Below are 8978 nucleotides of genomic sequence, written 5' to 3'. Positions count from 1 at the left end.
ATTATAACTTTGCTGTTTTTTAATTTTTTGTTTTGTTCTTCGACATAAAGCAATGGCTAAATATTTCAGAATTATGGTTAAAATTTCATCAAAATTGGACGACTATAGCATGTAGCTCCCATAGGAACAATCGGAAAAATAATTGAAAAAAATTATAACTTTGCTGTTTTTTATTTTTTTGTTTAGTTCTTCGACATATAGCAATGGTTAAATATTTCAGAATTATGGTTAAAATTTCATCAAAATCGGACGACTATAGCATATAGCTCCCATAGGAACAATCGGAAAAATAATTGAAAAAAATTATAACTTTGCTGTTTTTTAATTTTTTTTTAGTTCTTCGACATACAGCAATGGTTAAATATTTCAGAATTATGGTTTAAATTTTATCAAAATCGGACGACTATATCATATAGCTCCCATACAAATAATTAAAATATATAAAAGAACAATCAAATAATTAAGCTGCAAATCGTCATAGCTTCAATGTTTTTAAGCATATACGCAAGTAAATCATAATTTTAATGATTTCAAAAATATTTAATTCTTGCGATAGATGCAAGGGTATATGAACTTCGGCTTGCCGAAGTTTGCTTTCTTTCTTGTTTTCTATTGGGTCAAGTACGACGTCAGTTTTTTTTAGTAGTTCCAGTCCAATTATTCCATCAAACGTTGTTAGGTTTGGTAGCAAGAAAAATGTTGTAATTGTATTAAAAAGGTGCATTATACATTTTTTGTTTAATATGTTGTGATCATGGAATGATTTTATAGAGAATGGTTTATTTACGAAAATAACGTTTTCTAATTCTTTCATAGGTTTGACACCTTTGGTGTTTTTCCTCCGTGCTACGTGCAAAACTACTTGCGAATGGGCTAATGTTAAAGCGGAAGGAAGATCGGTTGGTTTTGCCGAAAAAAGAACGTCGCTGAGCGATTTTCTTGTGCCCGAAATAAATACTCGCAGCGCATCTGCTCTGTATTTTTCGTTCAGAGAGGTAGCTTTCCTCCAAGATACGAATGTCTCATTCTTTCCCTTAAAGTCCGGCAGGGACTTCATAATATCTAACGTTACCTATTATGATTTCGGCATCCCTATAATATAATGGATTTTAATTGTTCATTGGTCAACGCCATGTTTGAACTATTTTAATGAAAACTTCCGCGGTGTTTAGTTTTTGAATTCTTCTATATCTCTAACGCTCATATGATTTTAACACAAAGAACAAAGAATTTTGTTCCTTTTGTATTTATTTTTTGTTAAAAAAAAATTTCGGACCTTGTGGCTTTTTTTTTGACTGAGACTCTTGAAAAATCACTTTTTCAATATTTTTATACCCTTGCAGAGGGTATTATAATTTCAGTCAAAAGTTTGCAACGCAGTGAAGGAGACGTTTCCGACCCTATAAAGTATATATATTCTTGATCAGCATCACTAGTAGAGTCGATCTAGCCATGTCCGACTGTCCGTCCGTCTGTCCGTCCGTCTGTCCGTCCGTCTGTCCGTCCGTCTGTCCGTCCGTCTGTCCGTCCGTCTGTCCGTCTCGTCTGTCCGTCCGTCTGTCCGTCCGTTTATATGCAAACTAGTCTCTCAGTTTTAAAGCTATCTGCATGAAACTTTCCCAAAAGTTGTCTTTCTATTGCAGGTAGTATATAAGTCGGAACGAGCCGGATCGGACGACTATAGCATATAGCTCCCATAGGAACAATCGGAAAAATAATTGAAAAAAAATTATAACTTTGCTGTTTTTAAATTTTTTGTTTAGTTCTTCGACATATAGCAATGGTTAAATAATTCAGAATTATGGTTTAAATTTCATCAAAATCGGACGACTATAGCATATAGCTCCCATAGGAACAATCGGAAAAATAATTGAAAAAAATTATAACTTTGCTGTTTTTTAATTTTTTGTTTTGTTCTTCGACATAAAGCAATGGTTAAATATTTCAGAATTATGGTTAAAATTTCATCAAAATCGGAAGACTATAGCATATAGCTCCCATAGGAACAATCGGAAAAATAATTGAAAAAAATTATAACTTTGCTGTTTTTTAATTTTTTGTTTAGTTCTTCGACATATAGCAATGGTTAAATATTTCAGAATTATGGTTAAAATTTCATCAAAATCGGACGACTATAGCATATAGCTCCCATAGGAACAATCGGAAAAATAATTGAAAAAAATTATAACTTTGCTGTTTTTTAATTTTTTTTTTAGTTCTTCGACATATAGCAATGGTTAAATATTTCAGAATTATGGTTTAAATACGCAAGTAAATCATAATTTTAATGTTTTCAAAAATATTTAATTCTTGCGATAGCTGCAAGGGTATATGAACTTCGGCTTGCCGAAGTTTGCTTTCTTTCTTGTTTAAAATATTTTGCAATTTGAAAATAGTGGAAATATCAACGAACACTCTACTTACATGGTTTTTATTTAATTATACAACTAAATGATGTTGCCGCTGTCGGTGTCCTCCTTCTTTTAATTTAGTTTCGCCCTTGTCGTCGTTCCTGGTTTATTTTTATTTGGTTTATTTGTTGTTGTTGCCTGGTTTTGTTGAGTTAAGGTTGCTTTGTTGTTATACCCTTGCAGAGGGTATTATAATTTCAGTCAGAAGTTTGCAACGCTGTGAAGGAGACGTTTCCGACCCTATAAAGTATATATATTCTTGACCAGTATCACTAGTATAGTCGATCTAGCCATGTCCGTCTGTCCGTCCGTCTGTCCGTCTGTCCATTCGTTTCTATGCAAACTAGTCTTTCAGTTTTAAAGCTATCTGCATGAAACTTTCCCAAAAGTTGTCTTTCTATTGCAGGTAGTATATAAGTCGGAACGAGCCGGATCGGATGACTATAGCATATAGCTCCCATGGGAACAATCGGAAAAATAAATGAAAAAAAAATTATAACTTTGCTGTTTTTTAATTTATTGTTTAGTTCTTCGACATATAGTAATGGTTAAATATTTCCGATTTACGGTTTATATTTCATCAAAATCGGACGACTATAGCATATAGCTCCCATAGGAACAATAGGAAATTGAAAAACAGCAAAGTTATAATTTTTTTTATTTATTTTTTTATTGTTCCTGTGGGAGCTATTTGCTATAGTCGTCCGATTTTGATGAAATTTAAACCATAATTCTGAAATATTTAACCATTACTAAATGTCGAAGAACTAAACAAAAACTTAAAAGAAAGCAAAGTTATATTTTTTTCATTTATTTTTCCGATTGTTCCTATGGGAGCTATATGCTATAGTCGTCCGATTTTGATGAAATTTAAACCGTAAATCGAAAATATTTAACCATTAATAAATGTCGAAGAACTAAACAAAAAATTAAAAAATAGAAAAGTTATAATTTGTTTTCATTTATTTTTCTGATTGTTCCTATGGGAGCAATATGCTATAGTCGTCCGATTTTGATGAAATTTAAACCGTAAATCGGAAATATTCAACCATTAATAAATGTCGAAGACCCTAAACAAAAAAATTAAAAAACAGCAAAGTTATAATTATTTTTCATTTATTTTTCCGATTGTTCCCATTGGAGCTATATGCTATAGTCGTCCGATCCGGCTCGTTCCGACTTATATACTACCTGCAATAGAAAGACAACTTTTGGGAAAGTTTCATGCAGATAGCTTTAAAACTGAGAGACTAGTTTGGGTAGAAACGGACGGACAGACGGACAGACGGACGGACAGACGGACGGACAGACGGACGGACAGACGGACAGACGGACAGACGGACAGACGGACATGGCTAGATCGACTCTGCTAGTGATGCTGATCAAGAATATATATACTTTATAGGGTCGGAAATGTCTCCTTCATTGCGTTGCAAACTTCTGACTGAAATTATAATACCCTCTGCAAGGGTATAAAAATTATAACTTTGCTTTCTTTTAAGTTTATGTTAAGTTCTTCGACATTTAGTAATGGTTAAATATAAGTAAATCATAATTTTAATGTTTTCAAGAATATTTAATATTTGCAATAGCTGCAATCTTCAGCTTGCCGAAGTTTGCTTCCTTTCTTGTTTTATTATAAATGTCTATATTATTTTATTTGTATTTTCCTCGCGAACTTGACAACTGCCCACTATGCTAACAACGTTTAACAATATATATACCAAAAGTTTATGAATCTCTAGGGCTGTATACGTAAAAATTATGCTAAGGCAGCATGATTAGCATTTGACAGTTCCTTTTTAATTACATATATCACTTGTCTGCAGCTTTACTAGCTTAGAATAGTTATAGCCGTGCAAAGCTCCGCTATTTTTTTTTTTAGTGATTTCCCGCTAAATAAGCTGGTTTTTAAAAAAGTTAAACAAACTTTTTTCATCAACTTTGTAAAATTAACATCTGCATACTTCAAAAATTTAATTTAATCGGAAAAATAATTGAAAAAAAATTATAACTTTGCTGTTTTTTAATTTTTTGTTTAGTTCTTCGACATATAGCAATGGTTAAATAATTCAGAATTATGGTTTAAATTTCATCAAAATCGGACGACTATAGCATATAGCTCCCATCGGAATCGGAAAAATAATTGAAAAATATTATAACTTTGCTGTTTTTTAATTTTTTGTTTTGTTCTTCGACATAAAGCAATGGCTAAATATTTCAGAATTATGGTTAAAATTTCATCAAAATTGGACGACTATAGCATGTAGCTCCCATAGGAACAATCGGAAAAATAATTGAAAAAAAATTATAACTTTGCTGTTTTTTATTTTTTTGTATAGTTCTTCGACATATAGCAATGGTTAAATATTTCAGAATTATGGTTAAAATTTCATCAAAATCGGACGACTATAGCATATAGCTCCCATAGGAACAATCGGAAAAATAATTGAAAAAAATTATAACTTTGCTGTTTTTTAATTTTTTTTTTAGTTCTTCGACATACAGCAATGGTTAAATATTTCAGAATTATGGTTTAAATTTTATCAAAATCGGACGACTATATCATATAGCTCCCATACAAATAATTAAAATATATAAAAGAACAATCAAATAATTAAGCTGCAAATCGTCATAGCTTCAATGTTTTTAAACATATACGCAAGTAAATCATAATTTTAATGATTTCAAAAATATTTAATTCTTGCGATAGCTGCAAGGGTATATGAACTTCGGCTTGCCGAAGTTTGCTTTCTTTCTTGTTTTCTATTAGGTCAAGTAAGACGTCAGTTTTTTTTAGTATTTCCAGTCCAATTATTCCATCAAACGTTGTTAGGTTTGGTAGCAAGAAAAATGTTGTAATTGTATTAAAAAGGTGCATTATACATTTTTTGTTTAATATGTTGTGATCATGGAATGATTTTATAGAGAATGGTTTATTTACGAAAATAACGTTTTCTAATTCTTTCATAGGTTTGACACCTTTGGTGTTTTTCCTCCGTGCTACGTGCAAAACTACTTGCGAATGGGCTAATGTTAAAGCGGAAGGAAGATCGGTTGGTTTTGCCGAAAAAAGAACGTCGCTGAGCGATTTTCTTGTGCCCGAAATAAATACTCGCAGCGCATCTGCTCTGTATTTTTCGTTCAGAGAGGTAGCTTTCCTCCAAGATACGAATGTCTCATTCTTTCCCTTAAAGTCCGGCAGGGACTTCATAATATCTAACGTTACCTATTATGATTTCGGCATCCCTATAATATAATGGATTTTAATTGTTCATTGGTCAACGCCATGTTTGAACTATTTTGTTGAAAACTTCCGCGGTGTTTAGTTTTTGAATTCTTCTATATCTCTAACGCTCATATGATTTTTAACACAAAGAACAAAGAATTTTGTTCCTTTTGTATTTATTTTTTGTTAAAAAAAATTTCGGACCTTGTGGCTTTTTTTTGACTGAGACTCTTGAAAAATCACTTTTTCAATATTTTTATACCCTTGCAGAGGGTATTATAATTTCAGTCAGAAGTTTGCAACGCAGTGAAGGAGACGTTTCCGACCCTATAAAGTATATATATTCTTGATCAGCATCACTAGTAGAGTCGATCTAGCCATGTCCGACTGTCCGTCCGTCTGTCCGTCCGTCTGTCCGTCCGTCTGTCCGTCCGTCTGTCCGTCCGTCTGTCCGTCCGTCTGTCCGTCCGTCTGTCCGTCCGTCTGTCCGTCCGTCTGTCCGTCCGTCTGTCCGTCCGTTTATATGCAAACTAGTCTCTCAGTTTTAAAGCTATCTGCATGAAACTTTCCCAAAAGTTGTCTTTCTATTGCAGGTAGTATATAAGTCGGAACGAGCCGGATCGGACGACTATAGCATATAGCTCCCATAGGAACAATCGGAAAAATAATTGAAAAAAATTATTACTTTGCTGTTTTTAAATTTTTTGTTTAGTTCTTCGACATATAGCAATGGTTAAATAATTCAGAATTATGGTTTAAATTTCATCAAAATCGGACGACTATAGCATATAGCTCCCATAGGAACAATCGGAAAAATAATTGAAAAAAAATTTATAACTTTGCTGTTTTTTAATTTTTTGTTTAGTTCTTCGACATATAGCAATGGTTAAATATTTCAGAATTATGGTTAAAATTTCATCAAAATCGGACGACTATAGCATATAGCTCCCATAGGAACAATCGGAAAAATAATTGAAAAAATTATAACTTTGCTGTTTTTTAATTTTTTTTTTTAGTTCTTCGACATATAGCAATGGTTAAATATTTCAGAATTATGGTTTAAATACGCAAGTAAATCATAATTTTAATGTTTTCAAAAATATTTAATTCTTGCGATAGCTGCAAGGGTATATGAACTTCGGCTTGCCGAAGTTTGCTTTCTTTCTTGTTTAAAATATTTTGCAATTTGAAAATAGTGGAAATATCAACGAACACTCTACTTACATGGTTTTTATTTAATTATACAACTAAATGATGTTGCCGCTGTCGGTGTCCTCCTTCTTTTAATTTAGTTTCGCCCTTGTCGTCGTTCCTGGTTTATTTTTATTTGGTTTATTTGTTGTTGTTGCCTGGTTTTGTTGAGTAAAGGTTGCTTTGTTGTTATACCCTTGCAGAGGGTATTATAATTTCAGTCAGAAGTTTGCAACGCTGTGAAGGAGACGTTTCCGACCCTATAAAGTATATATATTCTTGACCAGTATCACTAGTATAGTCGATCTAGCCATGTCCGTCTGTCCGTCCGTCTGTCCGTCTGTCCATTCGTTTATATGCAAACTAGTCTCTCAGTTTTAAAGCTATCTGCATGAAACTTTCCCAAAAGTTGTCTTTCTATTGCAGGTAGTATATATAGCATATAGCTCCCATAGGAACAATCGGAAAAATAAATGAAAAAAAATTATAACTTTGCTGTTTTTTAATTTATTGTTTAGTTCTTCGACATATAGTAATGGTTAAATATTTCCGATTTACGGTTTAAATTTCATCAAAATCGGACGACTATAGCATATAGCTCCCATAGGAACAATAGGAAATTGAAAAACAGCAAAGTTATAATTTTTTTTATTTATTTTTTTATTGTTCCTGTGGGAGCTATTTGCTATAGTCGTCCGATTTTGATGAAATTTAAACCATAATTCTGAAATATTTAACCATTACTAAATGTCGAAGAACTAAACAAAAACTTAAAAGAAAGCAAAGTTATATTTTTTTTCATTTATTTTTCCGATTGTTCCTATGGGAGCTATATGCTATAGTCGTCCGATCCGGCTCGTTCCGACTTATATACTACCTGCAATAGAAAGACAACTTTTGGGAAAGTTTCATGCAGATAGCTTTAAAACTGAGAGACTAGTTTACGTAGAAACGGACGGACAGACGGACAGAGGGACATGGCTAGATCGACTCGCCTAGTGATGCTGATCAAGAGTATATATACTTTATAGGGTCGGAGATGTCTCCTTCACTGTGTTGCAAACTTCAGACAGAATTTATTATACCCTCTGCAAGGGTATAAAAACTAAAACTAAGTACGGTGCAGGGATAGTGGTTGAAATGCAAATTTGATTATATAGATTTTTATAATTGTTACAAAGAACACGAAAAGGCTCATGCAGGCCAAAATTTAAGGTACATGTTGGCAAGTTAAGAATATGGTAGTTGTGGGTTGGTCCAAAAGGCACATTAAAAGTTAAGCGGCTTACCAATTCTATGGAGTCAATATCACCTTCCACATGATTGTGCATAAAAATAGGTCCAAGCATGATTCTACGATTTACAAGAGAAGGTAAATTAAGCAATAGTAATCTACTAGAGTAAGAATACAACCTTACTCTTGCTGATCCCAGTTCAAACCACAACGGGCAAAAAGAAGAAATTTGTTTGTACCGACTCAATACGATCAATGTGCACTTGATGGGTACTCCAAACGGGAGCGCAATATTATACAAGTTTTTGGTTTCAAGTGGTTTCAAATATTATTATTAAAGTGGTTTCAATTATTGCTGCGTGCGATCGGGGCTTACCAAAGAGCAAATAAAACCCAAACCAAGCCAAAATACGAGATCTTTAAGCGGGCGATGCATCTGAATAGATGTTTACGTAAAGGAAAAAGTAGGAGGAGATGCGTTTTGTGTACAGAGCTTGGCCGAACTAGTTTAAATGGAGATTTGCACCCCCTATGAATTAGCTGCTCTGGAAGCTGTTAGTTCGTACCTTTAAAAATAAATTCATTTCTTTTTAGCTATATTACATTTATTTAGGCTTTTATGTTTATCATTATGGCAAAGGCATGGCGTGGTCAGCTAAAATTCCAATTAAATAATTTAAACCCAAATCGATCAAATTGCCATGCACTGTTGAGGATTTTCGGAAAGAAGAGAGCTGTAGAGAAATAGGTAAGTTCAAAGTTTGTATGTAAGTAGTAGTGCAATACTTATTTGTAGGAATTGGATACCAAAGAAATGCTGATTAACTTCTAATTGGGTGTATAAGTTAAAACGGTTTCCCAGCAAAGTTCCCAAGCTGATCATGCTTAATTGAATAAAATAATGCAAGGTTCA

The sequence above is a fragment of the Drosophila elegans genome, unplaced genomic scaffold (assembly GCF_018152505.1).
Source record: "Drosophila elegans isolate 14027-0461.03 unplaced genomic scaffold, ASM1815250v1 contig_452, whole genome shotgun sequence".
Lineage (NCBI taxonomy): Eukaryota > Metazoa > Arthropoda > Insecta > Diptera > Drosophilidae > Drosophila > Drosophila elegans.
Note: the sequence above shows the minus strand (reverse complement) of the source record.